Consider the following 23,287-nt stretch of genomic DNA (forward strand, 5'->3'; position numbering starts at 1 on the left):
GCTGCATTAAAGCACACAAATCCACGTAAAGCCCCCGGCTCAGATGACATCCTCCTAGAGTTTCTTATCAAGTCTGGCAAATATACGAAAATATGGTTCGCAAAGTTCCTCACTTCACTACTGCACACAGGAAACATACCCCAAGAACTCAAACATGCCACGATAATCGCCCTCCTAAAGCCAGGTAAACCAGGAAGTCTTCCACAAAACTACCGGTCCATAGCACTGCTTAGCGTGGTGTACAAACTTCTGAAATGAGTACTACTTAACAGTATCGGTCAGACAATACTCCTGGCCCTCACAGTAGAACAAGCTGGCTTTCGTACGAACCGAATCTGTGCAGACTAAGTCCTGGCCCTTACAACACATTTAAGTGGGATTTCGAAAGAAATTAAAAATATCTGTGGCCTTCATTGACTTGTCTGCAGCCTATGATACTGTCTGGAGACAAGGCCTACTCTATAAACTGATGAAAATAATTCCATGCCAAAAGTGACAAAGCTTATTGGTGACATGATTGGTAGCAGAGGATTCCAAGTCTTCATGGGTAACGGAGTTAGTAGCCAGAAATTCCTTCAAAATGGCTTATCTCAAGGCTCAGTATTAGTCCCACTGCTTTTGAGCTTACACATTGCTGACATGCCGTAAACAGCTAGTACAAAATTTGGCTAGGCTGATGACTGAGCCATTGACAACAAGGCAAACCAATTTTGATTCAATGGAAGAAACCCTGACACCCAATCTGTCTGACCCCATCAGCACACTTCCGTAAATGGAGGCTTAGGCCTAATGCCACGAAGACAGAAGTAACTTGGTTCCATCTCAATAACAGAGAAGCCGACAAGAGCTCTGGAAGTATGCTTGGATGACACATGCCTCAACCACAACAAGCAGCCAAGGTACCTAGGGGCCACATTAGAACCTTGTCATTTAAATCACAACCTACAAAAACAGCTGCCGAGGTGAGAACAAGAAACAACCTCATCCATGAACTCTGCAAAACCACTTGGGGATCAACAGCAACAACTGAGGACGTCTGCACTGAGCCTGGTATACTCTGTGGCAGAGTATTGTGCAACAGTACGGCTAAACAGTAGCCAATGGAACGAAATCAATGTTGAACTTAACAAAACCATGTGTATTATTTCAGGAGCCGTTACGTCTACATCTAACATATGGCTACCTGTCCTGAGTCATATGCCACCTCCAAAAATGTGACAAGAAGCAGCCTTGGTCAGTGAATACAACACGATTGAAGCAAACCCTGAACTACCATTACACATTGATACACCTGATCCGAGTGTCAAGAGGCTTCGTTCAAGACATCCTCCTCTTGCCTTCGACAGCCTCACTGGAGCTGACCAACTCTTGGAGAAGAGAATGGCACCAAAATGCCCCAACAACTTGCCACCTAATACCTTGTATTACTGAGGCAGTTCAGGGTTTGATCACAACGCAAGATCTGGTCTACTCTGAACCGACTAAGAACTGGGCATGGAAGATATGCTGACTCACTCTTGAAATGGGGACTGCTGTCTTCGTCAGCATGTGACTGTGGCACGCCTAAGCAGACCATCAGATATATCAGACAAAAATGCAGTGCCGGAGTGTTCAGTGGGGACTTTGAAGAATTCCTCATGGCATCCCAAAAATCCATTGAATATATACAAAGAGTAGATGTTTGTCTGTGAATATATATAGTGTGATATAATCTAGAATAACGTGATCCAATACTGAAGTGTACTTAAATGCCATATGCCAAATAAAATAAAAATTCCAGGAAGATGCACTATACAACAGTTTCTCAAGTTGGTAGCCCTGTAAGAAGATATTTTGTGATGTTGCTAGGAATATATTCCGAGTTCAGTATGAGGCACTCACTGGTGTCAATTGCTTCCATAGGAGTGGCCGAAGCTAAAAAGTGGGTCCTTGGGCAACTAAAGAGGCCAGTATAGACAAGGAAGACAGAAGATAAAGAATACGTACACCAAAAAGATTAGCAGCTGGATGTATTTAGGTGAGCCATAAGTCAAATGTAGCTCTGAGCTGATTTCCTTGAGAATTAAATTTTCTGTCTTATTTTGTGCAAAAAATCTATTTCAACTAGAAGTCTGAAATTTTTTGGGATGTTTCAGGATATTATTTGACATAAAACAGACTACAGACACTAACTTACTACCAACAGGAAGAAAAATACATTCTGATTAGCCATAGCAAAGTAACCTTAATTAAGATTATCAGATTTAAATATTTCTAGAATAAAAACTTGTGACTGAAATGATACAATTATAGCCCACTTTTTTTAGACAGGTGTTGTTAATGTGTACATAAGATTTCAAGTATTGAAGTACGGTAGTCAGTCAGTGCATAGATTCCAAATATTGACTGGCAAACAGAGCATTAGAGAGAATTATGTAGGAAGCTAGGCATTCTATTTCTTGTGAGTATATCTTTCAGATCATAAGGTTCATTAAGAAAAATCTCAACATGTATAACACAAACAGCCTAATACATGACTATGAAACAAGATCTTGTCACCACCTCACTCTAGATAGAAAGAACAAGGCAAAGACGTAAAAAAGTATATTTTATAATGGGATAAAACTGTATAACAAATTACCACAGGAAATTAAAGAAATAAATTAGCCCCTCACTTTCATACAAAAACTTAAAACCTTCTTAGTAAGTAAAAGTTGTTATACTGTAAAAGAATATTTAACATAGATGTAGATTATTAGCAGCATATGACATTATCGCCCAAATATGATGATATAAATGTGTGTATGACTAGTTATAAAAACTATACAAAATATTAGAAATCTGTTTCATTGTAAATGTAAACGTGTGCTCATGTATCAAACTGACGACATCCATACAATATATATTGTTCCTAGGATGAGTAAATAAAGAAATAAATATTACGGTTTGTTCTGCAAAGATTCATACAGTCAATATGACAACCAATGTGATTATTGCTGAAAAGATAGATATACAATTAAACATTCGTATTGTCTTATTTTCATCATACTAGGAGTTCACATTTTTTACTTAGAGCCATGTACACTTTATGAAAATTATTAGTATTTCGTTCATATGTTCACAGGCAATTTATCTTAAATCGCTTGATTTAGGAGCAAAGGTTTTGTTGGACATTGATAAAAATACAGATCTGTCTTGTGGTCAACTGGAGAACTTTAAACTTTCGCGCTTAAAACTTCTATTGAGAGTGCTCAACAGATTGTCACTGAAAGGAAAACATTTGACTATGTTATAAAATATTTGGAGGCACTGAACCTAATTTGGATTACATCTATTGGCAGCCTTGCATCAAAGTTTCCAATTTTAATTAAAAATGACATCCAAACAATTGACACTGCATGGAGGCTACTGAGAAATGCAGAGGTAGGAACAATGGTTACAGATCAGGCTGCATTCTGGAAAGCTGTCCGTAAGCTGAAATAGGGAGATGGAACACCTATGTTCTGCAAGTTACTGGCCACGATGATGCACTGTTGTGCTTATCCCACGCTTCCACTAGTGACAAAAGTGTGTTTTCAGCTACAAACAGAATGAAAACCAAAGTAAGAAACACACTGAGCACTATAATGATAACCAAACATTTACATTTAAAAAGAAATATGAGATTTGTACTGTGTTACAACTTTCCCACTGACACAGAATTTCTTTGTCTGATGACTAATGACATTTACAAGGGTGGTGGTATAACACTAGGGATATGGTATCTGTAGATTCAGTAAAAGCTCCTAGTTGATCTGTTCAAACTGTTCACACAATATTTTAACAGATAAAATAGACACGGGTTGACCGAAGCAGCCGATCCCACGTGTCAGGTTTGGCCCATGACATAAGGCTGTTGTGTGCAACGTCATGACAGTACGAAGTTTGGTTTGCGAGTGTGGTGTGTTTGAAGGTGTCATCGTGTTGTCAGGATGACACATTAAAGATCTGGTGTATGTACCACCTCTACCACGTGATGTAACAGAGCTCTGGGAGAGAGTATGGGAAGTGACTGCCACAGTTGACGATGCCATGCTGGGATGGGTATGGAAAGAATTTGATTACCATACTGACATCTGCCAGGTCACTCATGGTTCACATATTGAATGTTTGTAAAAAAAGACTTCCAGAGTTTCTCTCCAAAATGCAATATGTATGACATCTGTACAATGTTTAGTTCTTGTGCAATAAATAATTGAGAGTGTTCCCAGACTTTATGTACACCCTGTATTAATTGTGAGACTTTTGGCATTGTTCATTAAGTATTCATATCAGGGTATCTGCTGCATCTTTTATGAAATTGGAGCCAGTTGTTTATCAATAATGATAATTTTGACTCTTACAAAACGCATTTGTGGTAATGCCTTAGCAAGGCTACTGAGTTCAGTTTGTAGAATGGGTGACACATTATGTGTGTAAATGAACAGAATCAAAGATATTGCTCAGACGTCAGCCTTCACTGGACAGACCATCAAAGATAGTTTGTACATCGAAAGTGTGATATCATCCAAAGATTGTGGTACCACATCACAGACAGCAATGCACATTGATACCATACACTTTAGTGATGTGTCGCTGCAATCTGTGACGACAAATGGGAGAGGCTGAAGACACGCCCTCTCAGAACAGCAGTATCCGCTTTTGCTTTTTCTTTCTATGATAATGGCTGTTGTGACCAAAACCAGTAGAGAAAAATGAATAATTAGTTCAGCTGATGGCTGAAATTAATTTTTCTACTGTCTGATAGTTGTAGCGAGTCGCCTCACTAAAGTATCATTCATGTATAGTCGGACTTTTCTTCATGCATGATACACTAACAGCAGCCCTTTGTCTGAAGTTGTTAAACAAGCATGTGGTGTCATCTGAAGAAGAGGCGCTTCTACCTTTTTTCTGCACGATTGTGCCCTACCTCTTTATGGGCTGGTTTTCCATTCGTACTTTGATATCCAGTTTCCCTGAAGATGGATAGATTGGAGAGGTCCAGTGGAGTAGCTACAACATTCCCCAGATTTAAGTCTGGTGAGATTTCCATCTGTGGTGGTATGTGCATGCAACTGTATATGCAGTGAAGCTCAGAAACAATGCACATCTCAGGGAGCAGATTGTTGAGGCCTGTGCTCACACTCCAGTACATGTGTAGTTAAGTTCCATGACACTGGATAATGGGGGCACCAACAATCTTTAAGCGTGCTGGACAACACAAAGAGCATATTCTGAAGCTTTCACCAACTGTTACCATCAGCATTTGCCTTGTTCTGCACATAACACGACTTCACAAAAGAATGAATGCATCTAATATGGCAGCATTCAAAATAACCAAATAAAAGACACCATTAATGTACTCTTGAAAGTCTGATATGCCATATGATCTGTTTTCCATTTGAAAATTACCAGATGCATCCAACATGGCAGCATTCAAAATGGCAATCCATTTGACAACACAGCCTCACAGGTTTTCCCCTATCCTAACTCTTACTGGGGGTAGTTATAATTAAAGTGATGCTACTCACAGAGATCCAGTCCAGGCTGTAATTACATATAGCAGCAAAACTTCGTACATATGCTTATGCATTAATTTTTTCCAGGGTAAATTGGTTCCACATTATTTCCAATTTTTGCAACTCTTGCATCATGAGTGTAAGATAGACATACCGAAATGTTTCCATATGTAATTGATCTGGAATGGGACAAAAGGTCACACACGCTAGAAAGACGTAATGTTGGCTTTACTATTTTATTATTACAAAATTTGTTCAATATGAGCACTAGAGATGTTAACAAGTTGCTGAATCTCTAAAATGAGATGGTCAGCAGTTCCTTGCAGCAGTTCTGATGGAATATGAGCAACACATCCTGTACACTGACCTTTGAATTAGGCAGAGACTGAACATGTTCCCAGTCAATGTTTCTTATAGATACCTCCAGAGCCAAAAGTCACACAAATTCAGGAAAGGCGATCTTGCAGGCCACGCAACTGGGAAACCTCTGGGGGTAACACACTCTTGAAATGCTGCATTAACCAATATTTTCACTGAGCAAGCAACATAAGGTTTTGTGACACCTTGCACAAAAACAACGGTTTCTGCATATTTTTGCTCTTCCAAAGTGGGAATTGCAAGTTGTACTAGGTCTCAGTAACGTTCAGGCATCACTGTACACCTGGAAGGCCCTTTGGATGTATTTTCCTTTAAGAAAAACACAGAACAAAGGTGTGCGAGTCCACACAACACAGTCCATAGGGCACTTGCAATGACCCTTCATGCACTACAGGCAACTTAACTGCACCCCAAATTAAGCAATTCTGTGTATTCACTGCAACCTGTCGTGCAAAATGTGCCTTGTGACTCCATAAAACATTGCCCAGCCTCACATTGTCAACTTCGATCCGGTCAAGAGATCTAAGAGCAAATTCAGAACATTGCTGCACATCATGATGTTTCAGTCATTGCACTGTCTGGATCTTTTACAGGTACCAGTGTAACATGGCCCACAAAAGTTTCTGTATTGTTGACCACGGGATGGACAATTCTCGTAACATTGCAGGAGCACTAACAGTACACGGGGTACATGCTGCACGGTCAGTTGCAGCAACAGCAACCATGTCAATAACTTCCACCATGAAAGGATGCTTTCCTTTTCCACACAACACACCAAGCTCCGCTGTTTTTGAATTTCATTATCATCCTTATTAAACCATTAAATGCCATCAATTCTCTCAATAGACTTTTCTGTCAGCGACACTGTATCACTGCAGCACTGTAATTGCTACCATTTACATAAAACAATTTCACCAAGATAGCACGGTCCCTCTTCACCATAGCCATACGGTTCACTCACATTATGGCTTGTCAAATGACAACGTGGATGTCGAACCATCATACTAACAGTGTACACTGCCAAATTTGCACTTGGTTGCCAAAACGGGAACCAATTTTTTTTTTCCAGTGTAAATCACGTCTGCATTAACACGTTAACATATCTACCAAGTTTCGTTGCCATATGATAATTACAGTTGACACTGGACCTTCGTGTGTAGCTGCATATTAATTATAACAATCTGGTACTTGACTTAAACATTTGTACATCCATCTGCTTTTTGTTTTAAAAGTTTGGCACCACAGCTATGGACCACCCTGTAGTAGAATTTCCTAGCATCTCCATTCCCTGTGCAATCCACTTTAGTAAACTCCTGCGTTGTGCAAGCTACAGAAAGTCCATTCAGTTCCCCCACAATTAACGAACAGTCTCGTCCCGGCTCCCCTCAGCAGCTCGTAGTGCAACATCAGCTGCTTTGCAGGATGTCTACCTCAGTTAGCACTGTCCAACATCCTGGAACACCAAATGACAGTAAAATACTCAGTTACTTACCACAAGCTGATTGACCCTCCCTTACTCACAGTAAAAGAGGTAGGCACATCCCAGCAGAGATGTCAGGCTGTCAGGAAGTCAACAGGAGCATCCCAGGGACTTGAGTTTCACATGCATCATGAAGTTTCAACATCACGGTCCTCAGCTGGAAAGAAAATAGGCAACATTTGTAGGACATGGGAAACATGTCTGAACAGTGAGCAAATAGTTCATCAAACCAAGGAGAATATGAGAAGGTCAATTATAATTCAGAAATAAAACGTCTGCCAGTGGTATCAGAACTCTGCAAGACGCACTAAAGGAATTTAAAGAGTAGCTCAATGAAATGGATAGTAACTTGAAAGTAGATAAGATGAACATCAACAAAACTAAGACAAGGATAATGGAATGTAGTCTAATGACATACACAGGTCCTTAGAGAGTTCGATTAGGAACTGAGACAGTAGTAGCAGGCAGTTTTGCTATTTGGAAAATAGCTTATGGCAGAAGTAAAGAGAATATAAAATGCTGATTGGCAATAGCAGGAAAAGCACTTCTATAATGAGAAATCCACTAACATCGAATACAAATACAAGTGTTAGAAAGTCTTTTCTGGTGGTATTTTTCTGAAGCATAGCTTTGCGCAAAAGTGAAACATGGATGACTAACAGTTCAGACAAGAAGAAAATAGAAGCTTTTGAAAACTGGCACTACAGGAACAAGTCAAATATTAGACTGCTAGGTAGAACAGCTGATGAGATATTGAACCAAACTGAGGAGAACTTATGACAAAACTTGATTAAACCATTGACTTACCAATTTTTATCTCCATAGTTGACCCTGTATTTACTATTTAAATTTATGAAAAGTAGCGTATTTTGAACCTGAAAATGATTGCTTATAACTTGCAAAATACTTTAAGAAATCAAGTGCACTATGCATCTATACTACACTCTGCAAACCACTGCAAGATGCATGGTGGAGGGTACGTCCCATTTTACTGCTTATTAGGGTTTCTTCTCATTCCATCTACATATGGAGTACAGGAAGAATGATTGTTCGAATGCCTCTGTGTTTGCTTTAATTATTCTAATCTTATCCGCACAGTCCCTTTGTGAATGATACACAGGGGACTAGTACATTCCTAAAGTCATCATTTAAGTCATTAGCACCGTGCACTGCCGTATGGCAACGTTAGTAACACTTTTTTAAAATCATTGATTCCACAACATCAACAAAGCGAGAGTGTTGGCAGCACTGGATTCCGTTCCGTAAGACTGTAAAGATCATTAAAATGCAACAGTTTTAACAATACATTTAAATTATGCAGCGTAAGCAGTGTTGGAAGTCGTTGTCTGCTGAATGATGAAGAAAAAGGGAGCATAAGTTTGAGGAAGTATGCTTTACACAGTAACTTACGTTATATGATCTTTTAGTATGTTTATGCTTTAAATACTCAAATATATATTCTTTGGATGTTACTGCTTGCTGTGAAATAAATTATGTTCATTTAGGCCGTTTGAATGTCAGTGTTGCCATATGACAACGCTAGGTGCTTGTACTCAGTAAAAGGACGAATTTCCTCTTTTTTGTTTTAGAAGATGTTTCTTGCTTGCTGAGGTGCTGGAGATTCTTTATAATGACGATATTGAAGGTGATGTGTTTGTTGAGCCCCCAGATCTGAATAGAGAAGAATGATGGATTATTGTATGTGCAGTGGCTGGACAACTCAGTTGTCGCAATGATTTCTTCACGTGGTGCACAGGAAGTTGGCCAAATCAAGATATTCTCGCAACTAAAAAAGCAGATTATAATGATTCCCAGACCAAAACTGGTAGCCAATTATAATAAATATATGGGAGGCACTGATCAGATGGACCAGAATCTAGCATGCTATTGCATTGCAATAAGAAGCAAGAAATGGTACTGATGTCTCTTTACATGGATGTTAGATGTCGCCATACAAAACAGATTTTGTATAATAAAGCAAGAAACCAAACTATTTCTCAGCTTGATTTCAAGAGAGAAGTAGCAACGGTGTACTTGCAGAGACACCAAGCCTTAGCAAAAGGAGCCGGGAGACCATCTGCATCGAGGGCATGTTCCGACAGCCGCATATCAGATTCAATTAGGTTTGATAAGACTGACCACCTCATCCAGCACACAGAAGGAAAGAAGAAGAAAAGGTGTGCACACAAGGACGGTAAATCTATTGTGAGAACAATGTGTTCAAAGCTTAGTGTGGGATTGTGTATTGACTGTTTTATTCCACTTCATGTAAAATAATGCCGAATTAAAGATTTGATTTTTGATTATTAATTGTACTGTGTTATAAAGTATCAGTTGTATGATTAAGACTGAATAATAAATTTGCACAAAACTTTTATACGTAATAAGAAATTTCAATAACCTACTTATTTTAGTTGAAGTTGTGACCAATATAAGTTCAGGTAGTGAAAGCGCCTAGTGTTGCCATATGGCAACAACAGATATCTCGCTAATGGCGGTAATGACTTGTCAAAACAACTCATGTGTAATTTATGCCTTTTACAGACATAAGGCATTTTTTTTTTTTTTTAATTACGAAAAAATTAATTCCGGCACTAATAGGTTAATGTCCATTCTTGAAACTTTGTTAAGAGGCTTCCTCCATATAGTTTATGTCTGTCTTTAAGCATCTTCCAGTTCTGTTCCTTCAGTATCTCCATGACAAACTCCCATGGGTCAAACAAACCTGTAACCATTTGTGTTGTGCTGTGCTGCTGTGTTCGTTCAATATTGTCTGTCAGTCCCGATTGGTACAGCTCACACACACACACACACACACACACACACACACACACACACACACACACACACACACTATTCCAGAAACAGTCACACAAGTGATTTGTAAGCAATCTCCTTGATACATTAACTGCAATTCCCAATATTTTACTAATAAACTGTAGCCTGCCTCTTGCTTTACCCACAACAGGGCCTATGTCGTCTTTCCATTTAATGTCCCTGCAAAGTGTTACAGCCAGGTATGTGTACAAGATTGTCAATTCCAACAATGTTTCATTAGCATTACAGTCATAGGATACTGCTTTTTTGTTTTGTAAAGTGCACAATTTTATATTTCTGAACATGTAAAGCAAGTTGCCAATCTTTGCACAACTCTGAAATCTTATCAAGATCTGACAATATTACTGCATCGTTCGAGACAACTGCATCGTCTGCAAAAAGCCTGAGGTTACTGCTAATTTTGTCTGCAAGGTCATTAACAAACAACAAACAGCAACGATCCCAACACGTGTCCCTGAGGCACACCTGAAATTACTTCTACATCTGATTATGACTCTCCATTCAAGGTAACATGCTGTGTCTTCCCTTCCTACCAACAAATCCTAAACACAGCTACAAATTTCACTCGATACCCTCACATGATCGTACTTTTGACAATAAGCGTAGGTGCAGTACCGAGCCAAATGCTTTTTGAAAAATCAAGAAATACTGCATCTAGCTGACTGCATCAATCCAATGTTTTCACTATTTCATGTGGGGTGAGTTCAGTTTCACATAATTGATGTTTCTGGAATCTTTGCCGTTAGCAATGAGTTTTCTAGGCACATTCAGCCATGGCCAACTTCTCAAGTTTCCTTTGTTTGATGTATCATGAATGCACTGCACAACAATCGGCATCAGTGTAAATAGTTTTTCCTATTTAAATGCTACCACATTCTAGGGGACACCATAGATACAAGGAAGTCAAAGACTGGCGTTTTCTAACGGTTCCACTGTGTGAAGAAGTCTTACTACTTTTTGAGTCTTCAAGTCCAGACTTTCCTTTTGACTGTGCGAAACAAAAAGAAAAAGTCCAATTGTAAAAGTGTGAATGAAGCAACAAGATTTTCGGTGTGGAGAAATAGCACATCAATTGCATTAAAAAATATGTGAGGGGAAATAATGACAATTGGCACCTGGCACTACCAACAGAAACTGCAATGTTTAGCTTCATCACACAATTTTGACACTACAACTGCTAGGTAGCTGATGTTGGCAGAAATTAAAAACCAGGGAAGTCAACATGAAGTGTTCCGGACAAATCCAATATGTGACAAAACCAAATGATGGACCCATTGGACATCTTTTATTGTGCCACTGAGCTGCAGTTACCATTGTTAGTGAAGTGGTTATCACCAAGAGTGAACATACATCATTTTCCTTTCAATTCTTGCTCTAAGGGAGATAGGCAGGTGGCTAACTTGTTGATTTATAGAAGAGCCAATAATAAATCAATAATTAAATATACAGGTCTAAAACCAACAGTATATTTACAGTCTGCAGCCGATACGTTTCTAGGTCAGAACGTCGATATTTTTTCTATAGACAATGATGCATTGCTGTAACTATTTTCCTGAACAGGTGGTTCGAATGCTAAAATTAAAACTCTAGATGGTCATTGTCATAAATAATTTTTGTCTTGTGTATTGAAGTGTTCAAGACTGCTAATGTGTGTACAGGGTAGTGAAAACTGTTGGCGTTCACATAACAGTCAGAGAGTGTGGATTTCCTATATACTGAATGACCCAGTTGACCTTCCTTCCACTCAAGTAAATCATTCAAGAATGGAAGCTCACCATCCTTCTCCAACTCAACCTTAAGTTTTGTGTCGAGACGGTCACCACCTGCATGGCTGACAAACTGCTACAATGTATTTTTGCCATGAGGCTGTATCGAGAAGGTGTCGACTTTCTAAAATGAGCCCACTTTCTTTTTTTTCATGACCACTGCAGGGAAGGCAACATCCTTTTTGAGTAAAATAGAGAAAGTTTAGCGAACAGGCATTTGAAGCTGACTGCAGAACTATTCTACTGCCACGAATGTAAATTTTGTGTAAGTACCATGAAGATAAGAGGTCAGAAATTAAGCTCCATGCACAAGCACATATACGGTCTGTTTTCCCTTACTCTGTTTGTGAGTGCAACAGAAAGGACTAGTAGTTGTACAAGGTAATCTCTGCCATCCACCATGTGGTGGCTTGTGGTGTGTGCATGTAAATGCAGATGTAAATAACCTAAAGTGAATAATGACAAGCAAGGAATTGTGACACTTTGTGACAACTGAAATCAAGACATTCGAGGAAGTGTGGTCATTAAAGTTTGCCATAAGTTGTCAACACCACAGCTTCAAAATTTTCCTTCAATATCTTTACTGGCAGGGAGGTAGTGGTGACAGTGTTCACTACACACAATTTATGATAAAGTGGCTCTCTTCCCTTGTTCCCACAATACATGGCTCCCTCTCACAAGGGGTTCTGATTGACTTTTAATTCCTTCCTAACATTCACCAATCTACCCCAATTTCCTCTCTAAGGAAGGACCTAATAGTTTCAAAAGCTAAGTTAGTTTTTTTACTTCCATGTGTGTGTATTGACAGCACTGAAATGTTGACTCCTTTAAACTTAGCAAGATGGAATTCCACTCTTTGCTGCAATGTCAGTCCCTTTGATAACTTTTTTTGTCTTTCCACCAATTACAATTACACATGCAATACATATATTGCATGTACATAAAATGGTCAAATTATTATTCTTGTAGTATTTTAGGTAAATGTATTATCCATATTTTAATGTACAGTTCAGTGATTCCCAAGGTGTAGTTAGCTTCCTGTAAAACATTTCTTTCAAGATAATTTGGTAACTGAAATTGTTTCCAGGCCATATAGTCACAAAAATAACATCAGAAAAATAACTGTTTGTTAAAAAAAAAAAGAAAAAAAGGTATCTGGACATCCCCCAAAAAACACACTTTTCATATTAAGTGCATTGTGCTGCAAACTAAGAGAGAGAGAGAGAGAGAGAGAGAGAGAGAGAGAGAGAGAGAGAGAATGGGGCACTCCATGGAACTCAGGGACTTCGAATGTGGTCAGGTGATTGGGTGTCACTTGTGTCATACATCTGTACACAAGATTTCCACACTCCTGAATGTTCCTAGGTCCACTGTTTCCAATGTGATAGTGAAGTGGAAACATGAAGGGACATGTACAGCACAAAAACGTACAGTCCAACCTTGTCTGTTGACCGACAGACCGCCAACAGTTGAAGAGGATTGTAATGCGTAATAGGCAGACATCTACCCAGACCATCACACAGGAATTCCAAACTGCATCAGGATACACTGCAAGTACCATGACAGTGAGGCAGGAGGTGAGAAAACATGGATTTCACAGTCGAGCAGCTGCTCATAAACCACACATGACGCTGGTAAATGCCAAACGATACCTCGCTCTGTGTAAGGAGGGTAAACATTGGATGACTAAACAATGGAAAAACGCGGTGAATCACAGTACACAATGTGGCAATCTGATGGCAAGGTGGGGTATGGCGAATGCATGGTGATCATCATCTACCAGCGTGTGTAGTGCCGACAGTAAATGTCGGAGGCGGTGGTGTCATGGTGTGGTCGTATTTTTTGTGGAGGGGGCTTGTCCCCTTGTTTTGCATGGCACTGTCACAGCCTAGGCCTACATTGATGTTTTAAGCAGCTTCTCACTTCCCACTGCTTAAGAGCAATTCAGTGATGGTGGTTGCATTTTTCCAACACGATCAAGTTGTTACACGACAATAACATCCCTGTAATGGACTGGCCTGCACAGAGCCCGGACCTGAATCCTATAAAACATCTTTGGGATGTTTTGGAACGCTGACTTCATGCCAGGCCTCACTGACTGACATTGATACCTCTCCTCAGTGCAGTACTGCCATTCCTCAAAAAAAGCTTCCAGCACCTGAGTGAACATATGCCTGCGAAAGAGGAAGCTGTCATCAAGGCTAATGTTGGTCCAACACCACACTGAATTCCACCATTACCTATGGAGGGCATCACAAACTCAAATCATTTTCAACCAGGTGTCCAGATACTTTTGATCATGTAGTGTAACTCAATAAAAAGTCCTCGTTTCACTCTCTCCGGTAACCATCTTATCTTTGTAGAAAATTGAGCAATTTTGAAATTATTTGCAATTGGAATTTGGACACAGCCCGATGTACTTTGTTATTTCAACTCTTAAGCTTGTCAATTTATCAGATTTAGCATTATACTTTTGCTGCACTAACTTTTCTGAATTAGACTTTGCCTTTCATTATCCAAATAACCCACTAATTAAGAAATTTCTTAAATTAGAGAAATTACAAGCATGATGATTTTACATGAAATCCAAGAAACAACTATGTAGGTATACAGTGTGTCAAAAGCGATATTATATCTAATGCTAAGGGCTTTCTAATCATCTAACATAAGCTAAACAAGAATATTGCGAAAAGGGTAGACTGCCACTCATGGTAAAGATGACACACTGAGTCACAGACAGACAAAATGAAAAGATTATTATATACTGAGAAAAAGAAGGCTTTCCCCTGCCACTTCAGCCAGAATGTACAGTGTCATGTTGAGCGGAAGCAGCAATCTGAGACGGGGTGGGGAAGTACGGGGCGTGCAGGTACTAAATGGTGGCAGGAAAAGGCTGCCATGCACAGCCATGACAGGGTGGAGGAGGGGCAGAAATGGGGAGCAGAAGAGGAGAGGAGTAGAGAGCAGTGGCCAGAAATGGCAGTCTTGTGTGCTTTCTCATGTGAAAGTGTGTGTTTCTCTTTTCCTTTCTAAAGGAGGCTTTGATCAAAAGCTCAGTTTTTAACAGTCCTTCCACTGCTATCTATTCTTTTCATAATACTGTTGATACTCCAACCTGGACTTCCAATTGTTTGATACATTGGTGAAGATTTTGTTGAGCTAAATAGGCTGACACTACTGTCAAATCTGACCCTCACTTTATTATAAACTAAAATATGATTATCAGTTCCACAAAATATCTACATGCCTGTCTGCACACACACACTCAAGACAACTAATCCTCAGTCAGTCAGTCATGATAAAAGAGTTCACATCTAGCTACCACTCAAACAACACCTCTTTGTCAAAATTTGGATAAACATCAATCCTAGTAGATATCTTATGAACTCCCTTTGTTTACTACTTATGCGTGTGAACTGAAAGTGCCAGTCTGCATTTGATATGTGTGATTTTCCCTTTGCCCTATCAAATGTTTTAGTGACTTACTTTAAATGTATTATGTTGTGTCTCATTGTTCATCTTCATTAAAATCCCAAACAGCTTCCAGCAGGAGACTACAAAGTTAAGGTGCTACCAAGTAACTTCATTCTGCACTTAGGATAGTAACATTACATTCTGAAGGTAATTACAGGTCACTCACTATCTCACCATGATTTTGCAGCAATGTTAAGTGAAATTTCCTTTTAATGCAATGAAAATTATTGCCATCAATAGAGATAGGAGGGTTGGCTGAAAAGTAATGCCTCCATCTTCTTGTTCCGTAGCCTCTTCTCTACAGCTCCAATTGGCGGGAAGCCTTAGGATTGAACTTTTGTGTTGTTACACTGTTAAGTATGGAACCCTGTGCAGACGGTCGGCCAATGTGATTTAAGCAATGTGCAGTCACTGAATTTTCGACAGCAGAAGGTGATTGATTGATTTTTATTGATGTAGAGACCTCAGAGATCATCTGAGGCATAGCAAAAGTCAATACTACACAGTATAAATGTTACACAAATAATGATGGTACCTTCACACAAATAAAAAAAAAGAGAAACTTCTGGTACAAATTGATATTGCATAGTGAATTTAGCCAATTACGGACTTATTCATATATAGAAGCATAAAAAAACTGATCACAAAGTATAGTCATACATATTCTTTGCCTCCCTTAAAAATTCATCAGTTTCGTAATTGCTGAGCTCAAGAAGAAATTCTTTATCTTTTATTTTGAATTGTTGAATTGGAAGATCCCTGATATGTTGGGGTATGGCATTAAAAAGTTTTATGGACTTGTATAAGAAGCACTTGTGTTTTTTTTATAGTTACACCGGAAAGAAACTAGGTCCTGCTTGTTTCTTATGTTATAATTATGTCGCATTTTAACTCCGATAGTTTTCCTTAATATGCATTACACACTGTAGTATAAATATTGACGGCAGGGTCATAATCTGTGCCACCCCAAAGGAGATTCATCCAGAGAATGAAAGCAGTTTATGGTGATTGTGTTGATGTGGGTACTGTGTGTCATTGAGTGAGTAAGTTTAAAGATTTTGAGATGGGAACATCTGACCTGCGTGACAGAGTTGGACATCCTGCGACAGCAACCACAGAGTTTCACAAGCAAAATGTTGACTGATTCAGGACAATTGTATCACTTGGAGAAACTGCAAGAAGAATCAGCATTTCACAAGAACCTGTGGGTTATATTACTGCTTTGCTTTGCTATAGGAAGATCTGTGCACGACGGGTACCCCACACGCTGAGCCCTGAAATGAAAGCGCACAGACTTGAAATTTGCCAGGAACTTCTCTAGCATTACGAGAATGAAGGCGACACCTTTCTCAATTCAGTTGTGACAGGCAGCAAAACTTGGGTACACCATTACGACCCAGAGAAGAAACGTCAGCCTATGGAATATCGACACAAAGAGTCGACCCACAAAAAGTAATTCAAGATGCAGCCCTCAGCTGGAAGAAAATCATGGCCACAGTGCTCTGGGATGCAGATGGTGTTATCCATGTCCATTTCCTCGATCGTGGAACGACAATAAATTCAGTGTGTTACATCACAACACTGCTGAAAAGGGTCCAAAAAGAAAAGGGAAATGTTTTCCTGTAGCACGACAATAACAAACCACACACTTCACTTGCCACCACAACAGAACGCCAGAGACTGAATCTCACCACCATATGGCACCCTCCATATAGTCCACATTTAGCACCGTCTAACTTCCATCTTTTCCCGATAATGAAAGACGATCCGTGGGAACATCATCATGCTTCTGATGATGTTGAGAGAACTGCGAGACTGTGGTCACAGAAACAGTGTTGAATTCTTCCGTGACAGCTCCAAAGAACTTGTTCATCATTGGCAGAAATGTATCCAATTGGCTGGTAATTAAGTGAATATTGGTAATTGAAGATCACATTCTAAGGATTATTTCTGAATCTGATTTATTAAAATAATCCCATCCAAACCCAATTAATGAAGGTGGAAGCATTACTTTTCATTCAACCCACGTAATTAAGCCATATACTGTTAAGACATTTGACTGGCACAAATAGATTTTAAGTAAGCTGCAAATTGTGTGCAATACTGTTGCACAAAACTCTGGCTCTGAAAACAAGTTTATTATTTAATCAAATGACACTATATGGTTCAAAGACCTTTACAAGTCTCAAATGTTATGATGTATTTATGCAGACTGAAGTGATAAATGAAAATTTGTACCAAGGCCACGATTCAAATGTGGGTCGTCTCCTCACTAGGCAGATGCGGTACCCACTATTAGTGAAGATGGTTAGATCAGAATGATAATCCATCTTTAAGGAATTGGGCATTTTGCCTACTGTTCACAGTATTTTTATTCTTCTGTAAAGTTTGCTGTAAATAATCCACTGAATTATATAATTACAATACCAGACGAGAAATGGCATTCATTACTTCACTTTAAGATTGTCTTTAGAATGAATAGGGATGCAAAAAAGCTGCAATTATAATTTTTGATAACTTACACAGTGGCATAAAATGCCGACAGACAGCAATGCAAAATTTGAAAACAAATTGAAAATTTCAATAAATCCTATTCATCGTTATTGTAATATGTAAAAGGTGGTGTGTACAATTACTAACTCACATCTGTATATTTTTGTAAAAAAATCTTCTAGCTGGACAGCATGCAGCCATATTTACAAATTAATTTGTGTTTCCAATGTAAAATGACTTGTTCCATGTCATTACAATTTATTGTAGAAACGATCCATGGATCGCGAAACTAACTATTTTCAGTCATTGTAGGTTTGGTACCTACTTATAGCAACATACAAAAAGATTCCACTCATCTTCAAGCCATAAGAACTAATACAACCATCATGCAATTAAATATTAGCAAGTAAAGGCATCAAAGTATTTCTTCAAATATTTTTTAACTCATCCTGTCATCTTTATGTGAATTTATCTCAAACAAAATTTAATTCTAATAAGATGCTCCACAGGCCAAGAAAACTTTTTCTTACCTTCAGTGTCAGATAAGCTCCCATCACTCAAGTTCCATGAGTGATCAACCACAATCCAGTATAATTTCGTGGTGGAGTTTGCACCAACGCATCAAATCAGGCATTTGTGCAAGCATTTTACTGCGATAGAGCAGAGTTACTTCACCACTTCATGACCAGATGGTACTTGTAAAAGTGTTTAAACAGTCTGCAACAGAAAATGCTATAATGAGCACACAGTTGATATAGCTCAAATTTGATAAACTAAATACGTTAGCCATTTCTAGATCCATCAAAACATCTATACTGTGCATCATAACTACATACATGACCATTTCTTATACCTCCTGTCATTCACAGGTGCAGCATCATACTGTCTAAATAGCAGGAATTTTGAGACTGCAAATCAACTGAACCTACTGATACCGGATGGCAGCTTCATCATGTGACATAAGCACTGAGTGAACAAAACACTATTATTTTGTGTCTAGTTTGGGGGGGGGGGGGGGGGTCGGGAATGAAAACTGATGACAGTTAAGCCTAAAGAATGGGCTACGTTGAGAGGTGAACATTTAGTCGAGTGTTTGTGAAACCAAGAACTTGAAATCTAAGTTGTGGTGTCATAATGATCTGTGGTGTTGCCTAAGGTCTAGGTTAGGTTCAAAGTAGAAGCTTTGGTTTGAAGCAGCATCAAAGGCACCAGTTTACCCCGAGACTTCAATAGTACATTCTTCAGATTTTATACCTGCTTTGCTCAATTTGTATGACTGGCTCAGTTTTCAGGTAAAATTGGTTATGAAATCTAAAACTGCCTGTCACTTTTTAATTTCTTCTTCAATCTATGTACCCACACAAGGAAGAATATACAAGTTGTACAAAACAAAGATACAACCGTAAGTAGATATTCAAAATTTAAAAAATCTAAGTGACCAGGACAGTAGGAGGGGAGGGGGTTGAAAACAGAACACAAACTGGAATAAAAAAAAAAAAGCTGGTGAAAGAAATATGCAATCAAATATTTACGAAGTAGCAAAGACTATGCTCCTCCCAATAACATTTGCAGTGCAGCTCTGGTTGTAGGAAACACAAATTATACTCAGAATCAGTATGAGCCAAGATGTCTGAGCAAATATGTCAGACAATTGAGAGAAGTTACTCATACTTCAATAAGTTGATAGGGTAAAGAGAGAGTGTTCATATAGAATTTTAGAAGAAGAATGAAATGTAAAGAAGATGGTCCTTGATATTTGTGGTGCTAGATGCATCATACTGTAGCTGGAACATCCACGATAGTGTTACCCTATGTAGTTCTATTTCAAATTCCAACAACTTTATTGAAAATGATAGATCCAGTCGACTGACCAACATGGTCATCTGGAACACAGAGAGATATTGACATTTTAGGTTTGTGCCTAATACTACAATAGTACCATCCCAGTAAAAGTGTTATCCAAGCTACTCATGTTCCCAAATGTCTCTTGTCATGTGGTTCGGTGAAGCTGCATTCCATGGCACTGAAAACTCAGTCACTTGCCCCATCCAAACTGCTTATGGACACAACTTAGTGGCTCACTGTCACACCAGCTGCCTCAAGTCACAGAATTTGTCTGTTGTCGTTGGTGGTGGTGGTGGTGGCAGTGGCATGTACAAAGCATTCAAAAGTGAGGTTATCAGTGCCCATAGTCAACAAGTGGGAGACAAATGTTCAGCAATTCCTTTAAATCACTTACTATTAAAATAACAGTTCATCAAGGGTACAGCAGTGCATTTCAACTTAAACACTAATGTTTTGGTTTATTCATTTATTTCAAACATCATAAAGCGATTAAAAAATTTGCTCCTTCAGAAATTTAAGGGTACAGTTCTCTTAATCCCAAGTAACATTACATGGGAACATGTCACGTGACCCTATCTGAATGAAAAAATTTCGGTAACAGCGTAACCTCCGGGGCATTATAAATAGGAGGCAGAATTTCATACAAGAACTTGCGCGGAATGCTGCTCGCGCGCAATCGCAGACGCACGGGAATAAGACAGCAAGCACAAAAATTTATGGGACGAACGCATGTACGCATGGGCGATCTCGTGTTCACAAGTTACCTTTATTGTGATGAAAAAAATGATAGAAGACGCAAAAGCGACATTAGGTAATCAAGTATATACATAACAGAGGTAGGAAAAATACAAAGTGGCGACAACGTTTTATTTGCAAATTTCAGAAGGGCACAGCGAAATTTTCGATTTCCTGCTTGCTTTCAATGGCTCATTTGTATTTTATTTAGGGAAAAAAAGGTATTCACACAAGATTAAATGTAGATGACGGTAACTCGTCGGTCTCGACAAATCTGGAATTTCCTAGACGCCAAAATCCACTAGAACGTTAATTTTGCTTACCAATTTTGTATTTTTTGCATCATCAGTGGCCATATTTTCTGTTTCTTAAAGTTTGTTGAGGAGCTACACATATACCATCAATTCTTCTGTTTACATGGTAAGTTCCTCAGTTGCGCTATAAGTCGTCATAGCCTGAAATATTCTCCGCAGTTTCCTACGCACTTAATAAGTTTCTGGCTCATCCTTCAGTTTTGCTACTTACTTAGAATCTTACGTTACGGTTTCTTACTCTCTACAGTAATAAAATCGGAGTCCCACTACACGCGGCGCTCAAACGTTTTCTGCATTTTATACGAATTTTCTTTGCCTATCATCATCTGCTAAGAAGCGCAAAAATCCCACCAAGGGCGTGAAGAAGTGCGCCTGCAGGCAAGAACTCTTCAAGGCACGCATGTGCGTTGATAATTTAAGAGCGTGCGCAAATTTGAACAGAATTAAAAGGTATCGTATGGACGCAATGAAGCCATATCCAGTGATCAGGTTTCTAGGAGTTACTTTTACTTCAACGTGAACTGGCGAGAAAAAAAAAAAAAAAAAAGATTCTGACTTTTCCATGGAGGCACAGATACAGCTCAAAAGGACTTGAAAAGTAGATTTTCCATTTGAAAGTGATTACCGAAAACTTACCTCCAGCCAATAAATTGTCATGTCTGGCATCCGCAAACGTTTTTTTTTTTTGGAAAAAATGTATTTACGTATCAAATTTTTGGGCAGTAAGTTCTCTTTCCGTTAACATCTTGCAAGTTATTGAGATAAAATACACACAATGATGACGTCCGACCGAAATTACTTCCACCAACTGCAACTTGCTGGACAGCCGGTAACGATCTTATAGTTCGGCTACGATATTAAGTATTGATCCCTTTTACTGGTGCTGCCCATAGCGGAGAAAATCGCTACTAGGTGGACGATTATTCATTTGTCTGCGAGCGCTGCCATGTATGTGTCATCTCTGCTTCCGAATAAGCCCAAAACTTAGATTATAGTGTAGCGCTATGGGAGATAGTAGCTCGCCCTCGGCAGTCTAACGACGAGTAACTAAAATGAGTACAGTTCTGCTGAAATCGACTCCATAAATATGGCGCTACGTTATAGGTCAATCTGTTACTGCAACGTTTATTTGGCACTAACACGTTGACTTCACCAACCCACAACAAGCGTATCAGCTTACGATCTCCCCTAGACCTTGGGCTACGCTACAGATCAGTCTGTCACCACAAATAAATCGACCGGTTTCAGCTGAACGCCAGTTGTACCGCACTCATCGACTCATGCCCTCGGAAACTGTTCACACTCAACGATCTGTCTGTACAGATATCTGCCCAAACGTCCGTGCATGCAACAAATCGTTGCAAACGTGATACATTCGCACGCCACAAGTTCCAATCTGCTGCCAGCCTGCATATTTCGGAAAAAAGGGGGAGGGGGCACGAGAATCGGAAAGACAAATTAAAATGGTCTACACAGTGACCGTTAAACGTCAGGCTCTCCTTTAAATGAAAAAAAAGGCAAACTTTGGAATTTTTTTGAGACAATAAAAAGACATACAAAAAATCTACTTGGAGATTACGATTGATCATTCTAGGAATTTTATTTTAGATTTTTAACACTCACAAAATGGCGCCTGTTGTTATGGTTTGATCAAGGGGCTACAAGTTCGACGTACACCGACTTCAGGCAGTGTAGCGACTCCGAAGTTATCTGAAACCAAAAATGGATACCATCAGCGGATACTACGTTAAATTTATGGGGGCTTACAACTCGCCACAATGAAATAACCTTAAATTTCGCGATATGATGGTAACTCAAATTTTGAGTTTGATTTTCTTTTTGTTTTTTTCCACTCTTTATTGCCTTATACACATAAGCTCCAACGAAAAGTGTTTACTTTTAGGCGATTGAAGATAGGAAGTAGGTTAGAGTACGCTTGTTCGCCCACTGCTTGAATACTGCTCAACAGTGTGGGATCCGTTCCAGATAGGGTTGATGGAACAGATAGAGAAGATCCAACGGAGAGCAGCGCGCTTCGTTACAGGGTCATTAAGTAATAGCGAAAGCGTTACGGAGATGATAGATAAACTCCAGTGGAAGACTCTGCAGGAGAGACGCTCAGTAGCTCGGTACGGGCTTTTGTTAAAGTTTCGAGAACATACCTTCACCGAAGAGTCAAGCAGTATATTGCTCCCTCCTACGTATATCTCGCGAAGAGACCATGAGGATAAAATCAGAGAGATTAGAGCCCACACAAAAGCATACCGACAATCCTTCTTTCCACGAACAATACGAGACTGGAATAGAAGGGAGAACCGATAGAGGTACTCAGGGTACCCTCCGCCACACACCGTCAGGTGGCTTGCGGAGTATGGATGTAGATGTAGGAGTTAATAGGTTGAACTGAAGTTTGCAAGAATCGTTTCAGGGAAAAATCCTTTTAAAAGT

At 39.2% G+C, this 23,287-nt stretch overlaps 1 long non-coding RNA gene across 1 annotated transcript; it reads right to left on the reverse strand.

Annotated features, from left to right (window-relative positions):
- Positions 1-1,717: 1,717 nt before the first annotated feature.
- On the reverse strand, positions 1,718-21,675 carry LOC126293495 (uncharacterized). The gene is made up of 3 exons (XR_007552295.1): positions 21,476-21,675; positions 18,476-18,662; positions 1,718-7,531 (listed from the first exon to the last, which is right to left on the reverse strand). It is a non-coding gene; the product is annotated as an uncharacterized LOC126293495 (long non-coding RNA).
- Positions 21,676-23,287: the final 1,612 nt, after the last annotated feature.

The sequence above is a fragment of the Schistocerca gregaria genome, chromosome 10 (assembly GCF_023897955.1).
Source record: "Schistocerca gregaria isolate iqSchGreg1 chromosome 10, iqSchGreg1.2, whole genome shotgun sequence".
Taxonomy (NCBI): Eukaryota; Metazoa; Arthropoda; class Insecta; order Orthoptera; family Acrididae; genus Schistocerca; species Schistocerca gregaria.